Source organism: Bidens hawaiensis, unplaced genomic scaffold (genome assembly GCF_021521415.1).
Source record: "Bidens hawaiensis isolate Kalapana, Puna unplaced genomic scaffold, B.hawaiensis_p1.1 tig00002343_1, whole genome shotgun sequence".
Taxonomy (NCBI): domain Eukaryota; kingdom Viridiplantae; phylum Streptophyta; class Magnoliopsida; order Asterales; family Asteraceae; genus Bidens; species Bidens hawaiensis.
The window spans coordinates 434,653-446,014 of NW_027491127.1; the positions used below are offsets into that span (position 1 = coordinate 434,653).

The 11,362-nt window shown below is 34.2% G+C and overlaps 2 pseudogenes; both read right to left on the minus strand.

Annotated features, from left to right (window-relative positions):
* Nucleotides 1-4,318: 4,318 nt before the first annotated feature.
* On the minus strand, nt 4,319-6,072 carry LOC143618994 (F-box/FBD/LRR-repeat protein At1g13570-like; annotated as a pseudogene).
* Nucleotides 6,073-8,149: 2,077 nt separating this feature from the next.
* On the minus strand, nt 8,150-9,707 carry LOC143618995 (F-box/FBD/LRR-repeat protein At1g13570-like; annotated as a pseudogene).
* Between the last annotated feature and the right edge of the window lie 1,655 nt (nt 9,708-11,362).

Here is an 11,362-nt window from a genome sequence, read left to right on the forward strand (position 1 = left end):
AAAGATCTTCCAGAAGCATACAGACTGGCTCATTTGGGCGGGAGTATTCCCGCCCTGCTCATTCCTTCAGGTGACTACTGAATTATTAAGAGCTAAGTGCCTTGTGCGTGTAGCCTTGCTGCGCGGGTGGCCTTCCCTGATGGCTTGTATCCGCAGCTGCGGGAACAGGCGGAGTACTTCACCATTGGGAGGCATTTCCTGCGGGAACAGCTTGCGTACTACGCGTAAGGACGTCACGTCTCTGAGCATGGTGGGTCCTGCGGATCCAGTTGGTTTCTGCGCAGACGTCTCTCTTCAAGGTGAGTCCTGTGGGTCCAACTGGGCTCTGCTGGGACCTACCTCTTCATGTACTATAAGGGATTTGTAGTTATAATAATATATTGGATGGTTTAGTTTAGGTCACCGGCTATAACCTATATTATTTATCGTGTGGAATTATTATGAAATCAAATTGGGATGAAATTTGTGTTTGTTATTGATTAATTAATCGGGTCGAAATACTATTCGGATCTTAAGGGCCCTGGGGGTTCCCTCTCTTCACTGGTTCTCGTGTTCATATGTTCATAGCTATGTCCCCATTCAAAAGCTTACCATTAGGGATGAGCATGGGATGATACCGGTACCGATCCCGATTTTCCTGATCCCAAAAATTGGAAATTCTTGGTACCGGTACCGAAATATTCGGTTCGGTACCGGTACCGGGACGGTACCGGGATAGTACCGGTACCGAGGGTTAAAAATCAGGAAATACCGGTACCGTACCGATCCCAAAACTTAAAACTATGGTACCGATTCGGTACCGACGATACCAAATCGGTACCGATTTCGGGATCGGTACCAGTACGGTACCGGTACCGATTTTGCTCAACCCTACTTACCATTTCTATTTTTGTTATTATTATTTCAATGATTGAAATATCCAATGTTTTAAAAACCGGTATTTTTATTCTACTGGGTTTAGCTAAGAAATGGTACAACCGGTTGAACCGGGTTATATCGGGAGGTTTAACCGGTTGAATAGTTTACATTTTAATTTCCTATAAATGTAACCTTAATCCAAAAAAAAACAAAAACTATATGATTTCATAACAAAAAAATAATCTAAAAGTTGATACATATTAAAAAAATAATGCAAAAGCACTCAATTTTTAAAAAATAGCCTTAAAAGTAATTTTACAAGTTTGAATGTTAATTGTTAGGTTAAAAGTAATTTTGAAAAAAATATGAGCTCCTCAGAAATTCCTCGGACTTAAAACCGGGTTGCCGGTAAAAACCGGTATTTTAGACAAAACCCGCCGGTACGATGTTATAGCAAACCGGCCAAGAATACCGTACTCAATCTACCGCATGTTGTGCGAAATCCCGTTTAACCGGTTCAACCGGCCGGTTTAAACCGGTTTTTAAAACACGAAATATCTTTTTCTAAATTAGATATCTTTTATTCCTTGCACTTTGTGATTTTTCATAAATGGTCCTTTGGTTTGGTTTTATTGAAGTTGATAATAGGATAAGTTTGTTTGACTCTTGTGCATCGAACAGTTAACACTTGGCAGTTTCCATAATATTTTTATAAGTTTTTAGGGTTTAAACTTTAAAATAATCAGATTTTGTTAGGTGAGTCTAATGAATTGATATAATAATATTTGATGGTCAATGTGAAGTTGTTCGATTTTTTTTTTCTGATTTAGTTACTTTATTATAACTAGGTATTTCATTATATGAGTGTTGCAAAGATTAAATAAAAAAACATACATGTGGACTTAGGGGTGTAAGCGAACTGGACGTTCGGCGGACGTCCGGTCGTCCGTTCGACAAGAAGTTCGTTTATATTCGTCAGTTTAATAAACGAACCGGACATGGACAAAAAAAATTTGTTTGGTAAACTTAACGGACGAACACGGACAAGGGCCAAGTCCGTTCGATAGTGTTCGTGAACGTCCGGTAATGTCCGCCCGGTAACGTCCGTCGGTATTATAAGTGTTTAGATCTATACAGTATTGTAATTTAATTGTGGAATTTCTAATGTTAATATCACACTTTTGTATCACTAAATATGTATGGCGTCACTTATAGTGACCCATTTTTTCTTAATATATTAAGTGATAAGTATATTTGAATATTGTATGGTGTAATTTCAAATTTGTAAGTAAAGTTGTTTGGAATTAATATGTAACCGTTTATGTTTGTGCATTAGTGTATGTTGTCCATTAATGCTCACATGTCTGTTTGTCAATTATTGTCCATTAATGTCCGTTTACAATGTTAATGAACGAACACGGACGGACACGGACAAACTTAATTTCTGAATGGACGGACACGGACATGAATTTTCGTTCGGTAAAGTGTTCGTGAACCGTCCGTTTGTCCGCCAAAAGATTAACGGATGGACACGGACATACTCTCGTCCGGTCTGGTTCGGTCCGTGTACACCCCTACATGTGGTATACGAGGTTTTGTGTTCATGCGGGACACTAGCGTAAGCAGTGACGAAACTTGAACAATTACATTAGGGTCGAAAATTTTAGATTAATCATAAGTTCATACATATAAACCAACCAATTTTTTTCATCAAAAAAAAGACCACAAATCCTAAAAAGTTAACATTTTATTACACATAAACGACAAAAGAAGAAAAAATACAACTGAGCCCGACGACCTTTTAAGGTCTTTAAATTCATCGATAAACATTCAAACGAATAAACCCTAATTATATAAATAATTTAAACTTAAAATTTCAAAGGATGAAACTTAAACTAATATAAATAATAGATGAATGATATAAACCTTTCAGTAGAGAAAAGATAAGTGACTAGTAATGATGATGAATTAATGATTCTCTATTCGACCATCGGTCTTCTAGAGTTCCATTTTCAAAGTTTAAGAAACTAAACACCGGCCTCTTACTAATGTATTATTGTTATTATAAGTTTTTTGGGTTTTAAAATATGGGATTTGGATAAGGGGGGTCAAATAGATATATTATGGGCATAATTATAAATGTATGGGTTATATATATTAGTACTAAGCCCAAAATCAGGGGGCACAGTCCCTCCCCGCCCCTTATATGGTCCGCCTTTGAGCGCGTATATGTTAAGAGTAGGTGTTGGGTGTATATGAATTGAATATCTTTGACTCGGGAGTTGACATTGTATTTATATAAGTAGACAACGAGGTGGATGGCCGCACTAAATGAATATCTTTGACTCGGGAGCTACGTTGTGTTTATATAGGTAGACAACGAGGTGGATGGCCGCACTAAATGAGGTATGTTCGACTAGCATGCCTAATATTTGTTTATGTGATACAAGGTATTGTATAATTAATATTATATTGGGATGGCTTACCTTAGGTCATAAGCTATACTATTCATTCTTCATATTCATGTATTATTAAAGTAAGACAATTTTTTCACATGTCATTCTCCATTTTTACAATTTCCCTCTTATGAAGGATAAAATGAAAAATATGTATCGAACTTACTACATACTACCTTGCTTTTAAAATGTTTATGGCTTACCAAGTCAACTAGGATGAATAGATGTTAGTCTTCTCTTTTTCTTAATTGGTATAGAATTACAACATCCTATTTTGATTTTTTTTTTTACAAATTATTCTTATTAATCTATGTATTTTAGAAAATTATTTATATCCTATGAATCCATAAGATATGCTATTATGTATATTACTATTAAATTTAACTTTTTTGTTTTATTATTTTAACCACCCGTCACACAGGCTATCATAGTTATTCACTATGTGTCATCTAAGCACCAACATCATTCTCTATTCTTCATCTTTCAACTCAATCGGTCCGATTATTGATTTATTCAGTTTGGATTTTTAGTAAGTCATAGCTAAAAACAAAATTGAACCGAATAAGATAAATGTATAACCGAATAGAATAACCAAATAAGAATTTGGTCCGGTTTAAATCAATTAATCAACAGAATAATATTTTTGCCAGGTTTTGGTTTCTGTTTATGTTTATGTTTTGGACAAGAAGAAGATCAAACAAATTTTTTTAACTTGTCCTATAGCTACACAAGCATTCATATGTGTAAGCAATACAAATTAGATCACTAAATGTCTAATTGTGGTTATCAGGGATTTAAATTTTTGGGTGTTTCATGATATAAATATTTACCCTTGTGAGCCACTAATTAGTCATCATAAACAAAGTAAACAACCACAGTTTTAACTGGTTTGATGGTTTTTCTTATTAGGCCAGTCTGCTGTTGTGAGCTTGGGATCCAACCTGAATATTGGCACTACTTCTCTCGGTTATGGTTTGGTTTTCGCCTTTCGGTTTCTAACCGAATAACGAACGCCCCAGTTAGTTTCAACCGTGAAAATACCGTCGTTCTCCATCATTCTCCACTCTCCAATCTTTTAAATTTTCCAATATAATTAATATTTATTAATAAATAAAACAGTCATCTATCAAATAAAATATAAGATTAAAGTTTGATAAAACTCATTCCCAAACTTCAAAACCTTAAAAGCATAACATTTTAGCAAATTCAAGATGCAAAAGATCATCAATCTCAAAATCTCATACTGGATTCCAATTGTCTATTTACCACGGATGATGCCCGTGGAGCGCGTGAAAGGATTTTTGAAATTCGTGATTTTTCATCCCCATCAAACGGACAACGTGGCAATATCCTCACCTTCTTTAGTACAGGTGACGCGGCCAATACAAGCTTCACAAAATCCAGCTCATTCTCTGTGTTGCTAAAATGTAGAATCTCCAATTCAGTCAGATGCCCCAACATAATATCTGAATAATCTTCGAGTTTATTGAGGGCTTTAATGTCATACTGATACATCTACATAATGAAGTGGCTTGTGTAAGTGAATTTTGAGATAAGATTCAAAACAAGTAGAATACATTACATGATTTTGTTATTAATTTACCACTAGCTTAAGTTTCTCCAGGTTTGGGGAGCTTCTAATCAAAAAAACAAGAAAACGTAACCCGTGTTTGTGATTAAAGTGCACCTCTTCCATGCACAAGTATTTCAAGTGGACCAGTGATGTTGGAAGCTCTTTCGGAAGTCTCTGTGGAGCAAAAGACTTCAACCATAACCAAAATAAAGATTAGTGATCACTGGTAACTAAGAAGCCAGCCAAAGTCTAATCAAGTATATATATACCATGATGATGAAAAACGAAACACAGAGATACTCAATCACAGGTAAACACTCGAATAGATCAACAATGTTGGACTCTTGCTCATTTAAGCTACTTGCACAGTAAAGTTTCTGTAAATAAATAAATAAATTTAATTTTGAGCTAGGTTATTAAAGCCCGTGAGGATTGACATTCGATTGTACTATGAACTTACGAGAGTCAATCTTTTAAGTAATGCACAACTTGATAAAAAACGCATAATCGTTTTCTCATATGCCCATATGTCCAAATATAAGGTTGTAAGGCAACGAAATTCATTGAATGAACCATCTTCATGAAAAGGATTGAATGAACCTTCATCATAAGGAGAACGCTTATTAATCAGATACAAATCTGTTAGTTGATTCAAGGAGAAGAGAGAAATCGGTAACGTATAACCAAAACTCCCCGCTTTAAAGTCAAGCTTTAATATCTTGACAGTATTGAACTTTGACAAATGTTGTAATATATGGTCAACCTCGACACGCGAGGCACCCACTTCCATACAAAGGGTGAACTCGTGGATTGGACCCTCGTGTGTTAACAAAACTTGGTGTATAGCATTGAAAAGTTTACACCTCTTGGCTATTTATTTTCTTTTTACTTGGTTTGTCGAACGCGACAACTTAGCTCCATTAGTCGATACTTGATATATGTTCTTATCAAATGCAAGTTTAGGTATTTTTATCCAGTGATGCCTCCATTCCTTAGACAGAATACTTGTCCTTACTGCTTCTTTAATCGGTAGTAAACATAAGATGGTTTCTATTATGCATAGAGGAAGCTTGCTGATCATATCCGTCTTAGGATACCTGCAAAAGTATATTTATGAAAAAGTACATTTTTAAGATAGACTATGTTTAATACACACACATACACAAAAGAAGCATAATAATACATTATACAAAATAGTAAATAGTTGAACTTTAAAAACAAACAAAAGTATATATAATTAATAACGTATTGTATATTGTATATGAGAATATAGAGAGATGAAAAGAGAATACCTGTTGACGATCGAGCAGAAGCTTAAACCGAAACGTGGGGTAGGGTTAAAAACTTAACACATATATATATATAGAACATGTGGTACGTGTGTTTATTTACTTTTTAGTGTTTTTGTTTATTAGGTCATCACTAAAGTTACCAGGGTTGTTTCCGAGTATCGTGAAATGCTTTTGGGCCGAGGCGAAAAAAACGTGGGCCTTAAATTAGCTGAGTAATTGGGTTTAAACATTTAAAAATACATATTTTATTTTTCAAAAAAATATATATAATTTAAAAAACATCAGGCCTATCGGGGTCTCGGGTCGGGGTCGGTCGACCACCCGCCTTGAAGGAAACTGAAGATTTGGGCCGGACTTCTCAAATTTGAATATGATCCCAATCAGGTTTTACTGTGGTGGGCCATCGGGAGGCGGGTTTTCACCGGTAAATAAAGAAGGTAGGCTTGGGCTACTCAGCGTTGTCTGCGATCGCAGATGTATGGGGTAGTCTTTTACCATTGGGTTACCCACGTAGCTAAACTTTTATCCGTTGGTCGTTAAGAAAAAAAATATCAGCTAAAATAATTATACATGTTGACTATTTATACCAATTTTTGTCTGAAAGTAGTATATCGACTGGTTCGTTATAGCACTGACATTCGGTATAGCTATTGAATGAAAAAAATTAAGGTTTCGTGGTTGTAACTTGTAATATGCTCAAAATGATATCGATGCGTGCTTTACATCGCTCAAAACCCACAGATTTCGTGATATACCAAAAAGGATACCGGCACGTGTTTTGCCTTTGCTAAATACAAATCTTCATCGACTCTCAAAGTAGGTAATTACATACAAATTCGAAACCGTTACCTAGAAAACTTATCAAATCAAAGACAAACAACCCAAAATATATTGTTTTCAATGGAAAGAATAAAAATTCTTTTAATTATAGGATTAGAATGCTGGCATTCTCCCTTCCCTTGTGATTTTTGATAAATAACTTGTGACTCCGTAACCCTCAAGCATAATTAAGACCCTTAATTGGTTCGCTTATCGCTGGATCTCTCACCTATGATCATATTATACTCGTCTACTAGTTGCTTGTATTTTTCACTTAAGTTATTTGTGGCCTCATTGCTCTCCTTTAGGACATCATACTTGATTTCTTGGAAAATTTTTTTCGGTTTTCTCATTGGGAATTTCGTTTAAAGGCCTTGCTTGGTGTTAGAGGTGTTCATGCTTCGGTTTGAAACCATCTAAATTGGTCATTGGTTCGATTTAGTGTTTTTTTTTTCAGTCAGTCGATCAAGTTCTAAAAATTCAAACCGTGACGAACATGAAGTTGATCAAATTTTTATTTACTTTAGGTACTTTATTATAACATTGCATTTTATTATACGTGTTATCAAGATAAAGATAAAAAAAGTACATAATTTTAGAAAAATTGTAATTTTAGATAACACTAAATATAGTTCTAGTCTTGTCGTGAGGTTTTGTGTTCAGACCCTAGTGTGAGGATAAGTATACGTGAGAGTAGGTGTTGGCGTGCGTATATGAAATCAATGTCTTTGACTCATGAGTTGACATTTTATTTATGTTGAGGAGAACGAGTCTTGTTGCGATGTTAGCCGCTATCCATTCTTCATTTTTGGTCATCTAAGCGTCACATCATTCCCGGCTTTTCATCTAAGGTTCTCCATCATTCTGCACTCCCCAACCTTTTTAGTTTTCTAATATAATTAATATTTATTAATAAACAAAACAGTTAATTAATAAATAAAATAGTAATATATTAAATAAAATATACGATTAAAGTTGATAAAACTCATTCCCAAACTTTAAAACCTTAAAAGCATAACATTTTAGCAAATTCAAGATGCAAAAGATCATCAATCTCAAAATCTCATACTGGTTCCAACTGTATTTTTACCATAGATGATGCCTAGGAAGTGCGTGAAAGGATTTTCGAAATCTGAGACTTTTCATCATCATCAAACGGACAACGACGTGGCAATATCCTCACCTTCTTTAGTACAGGTGACGCGGCCAATACAAGCTTCACAAAATCCAGCTCATTCTCTGTGTTGCTAAAATTTAGAATCTCTGGTTCATTCAGATGCTCCAACGTAATATCTACATAATCTTCAAGTGTAAAGAAGCGTTTATGATATATGTCATAGTCACTCATCTACATAAGGAAGTGCGTTGTGTGAGTGAATTTTGAGATAAAAATCAAAACAAGTAGAATACAATACAATTTTTTGTTATTTACCGTTAGCTTAAGTTTCTCCAGGTTCGGGGAGCTTCTAATCATAAAAACAAGAAAAAGTAACTCGTATTTGTTAGTAAAGAACATATCGCCCATGCACAAGTATTTCATGTGGACCAGTGATGTTGGAAGCTCTTTCGGAAGTCTCTCTGGAACAGAATACTTGAACAACTAAAACAAAGATTAGTAGCCGAAATCTAGTCAGGTATATACCATGTAGATGAAATTACCTCAACGAGGAAAAACAAAATAGAGAGAGATACAATCACAGGTAAACACTCGAATAGATCAACAATGTCAGAATCTCGACTATAAAAGATAGTTGCACTGTAACTTTTCTGTTAAAAAAAGTTACAATTTTCAACTAGCCCATGAGGATTGACATTCTATTGTAGTATGAACTTACGAGAGTCAGACTCTTAGTAATGGACAACTTGATAAAAGACGCAGAAGCGTATGGTCATATATATGTCCATAAGTCCAAATGTAAGGTTGTAAGGCAACCAAATTCATTAAACGAACGTTCATGAAAAAGAGCACAATCATTGAGATACATATTTGTTAACTGATGTAACGAGAAGAGAGAAATCGGTAATGTATACCCCTCTGAACACCCCGAATCAAAGTCAAGTTTTAATATCTTGACGGTATTCAACTTCGACAAATGAAGTAATATATGGTCAATCTCGACGCACAAGGCATCTATTTTCATACGAAGGGTGAACTCGTAGATTGGACCCTCGTGTATTAACAAACTTGATATATAGCATTGAAAAGTTTACAACTCTGGGATATTTTTTTCTTTTTACTTGGATTGTCTAACGCTTGCGCCAAAGCCGATAACTTAACCCCTTCAGTCGATACTTGAAACGTATCCTCGTAAAATGCAAGTTTAGGTAATTTTATCCAATGATACCGCCATTCCCTTGAGAGGATGCTTGTCCTTGCGGCCTCTTGAATCGGTAGTAGACATAAGATGGTTTCTGATGCAGGATCATTTATAATTAATTAGAATCTTTTATTTTATTAGTTTATCTTTAATTATTTTTGTGTTTATCTCGTTTCCAAGTTTATATCTTTTCATATCTAGTATAAATAGGGTTATGATTGTTTAGTTTTATTCAGTTTTTGATTGAGTTTTTATATAAAGAACATTGTTCTTGGAACTTCGGTTCACTTTATCGTCTTTTGATTAATCATGAGTTTCTCGAGCCATTGATCGCTTCCAAAGCCGCATCAGTCTCTATTATGCCTAGAGGAAGCTTGCTAATCATATCCATCTTAGGACATCTGCAAATTATTAGCCACTATGAATATATATGGGTGTTAGGGTTAAAATGAAGTAACTATACATACACGATGTGGTACGTGTGTCGATTTACTTTTTAATGTTTTTGTTTTTTAGGTCATTTATTAAAAATTTATACATGTTGACTTTTTATGCCACTTTTAGTTGACACCTCCTGTTCGTTAGGGTATTGACACTTAGGCCATGGGGCATACTCTAACCCATTTTAACTCCACATAAGTTCCACATCACTCATTTTTTTCTCTTTCACTCTATGTCATCCAAAGGAAATAGTTTAACCCCCATTTAACACATAATTAATATAACAAATCAATTAGTAATTAATACATAATTAATGCATATTGTTCTTTTTAACCCTTTAAAAGCATAACCCATGGACCATTTTAACACACTTAACACAAGCGGGGAATGGTTTAATCCATCTTTAAAGTGTCATGTCACTTTAACCTATGTATAGGTTAGAGTATACCCCATGACCTTAGTATAACCATAGAATGAAAAAAACTAATTAAAACCATAACAACCGCGATATGCCCAAAAGGATACCGACACATGTTTTATGTCGATTTAATAACATAAAAATGAATAGTGATACCGATAGTCGATATCGATTCGTCACAAAAATTTATAGAACGTCGAGAAAATATTTTTAACTAACACACATCCGTATTTAGGTTTCCTTTTAATTAATTTAAAGTAAAAAATAAAACGTCGTGGCTAAACTTAAGTATAAAAATTTTATGATAAGTTTATAAAAATTGAAAACTACAGTAATTTAAAACTTTAAAAAACCTTTAGCCTCCTTATAGTTTATACAAAAGGTCAAAATTCAAAAATAAGTTATTAATTAAGCAGGTCGAAATGTCGAATTATTTCTTATCATAGAATGGGTCAACTGTAGAACCACAAATGGGCCTAAAATGATTTGGTATGCGTAGTAAAATCACGAATAGCCCATATCGGTTTTTGAGTTATTATTATTTATTTATTTTTTTGAGCTGTGGTTTTGAGTTATGTGCAAAACTTGGATTTCTCACCTAGGATCATATTATACTTGTCACGTACTCGCTTGTATTATTCACTTAAGTACTTCGTGGCCTCATAGCTCTCCTTCGGAATCATTCTTTGTTTCTTCTAGTCCGCGCTTCAAGTTTTTTATTTGATTCTTGAGTTATTGGATTTTCTCGGTTTTCTTTTTGTGTTGTTGCAAAGTTTTCACCTTTGAAGATGTTGCATTTCCTAGTTATTATACAATAAGTAAATAAGAAATGTTACCGGAGAGGCAAAAGTTATGTACGAAAAATAATATTTACAAAGAATTCTATTTTATTTTTAATACAAGTTTAGAACTTTATTTACCATATTGAAAAACTTTGTTCCCATCCTCCATAACTTTCAAACTTCTAGCCAAAACATTATAAAAGAAAAAAAAATATTTTCAAAAGAGAAATCATAATAAAATATATATATAATATAAAATACGGTTATTGGATTTTAACATTCTCAACTTTCATTTATTGGTCGTGATTAATCTCAAACACAAAAAATATGTTTACAGACTGTCTCAACTTAATTGGAATGTATTTTCCTCTGACAATCTCATACTAACTAAAAATTAACCTCGTG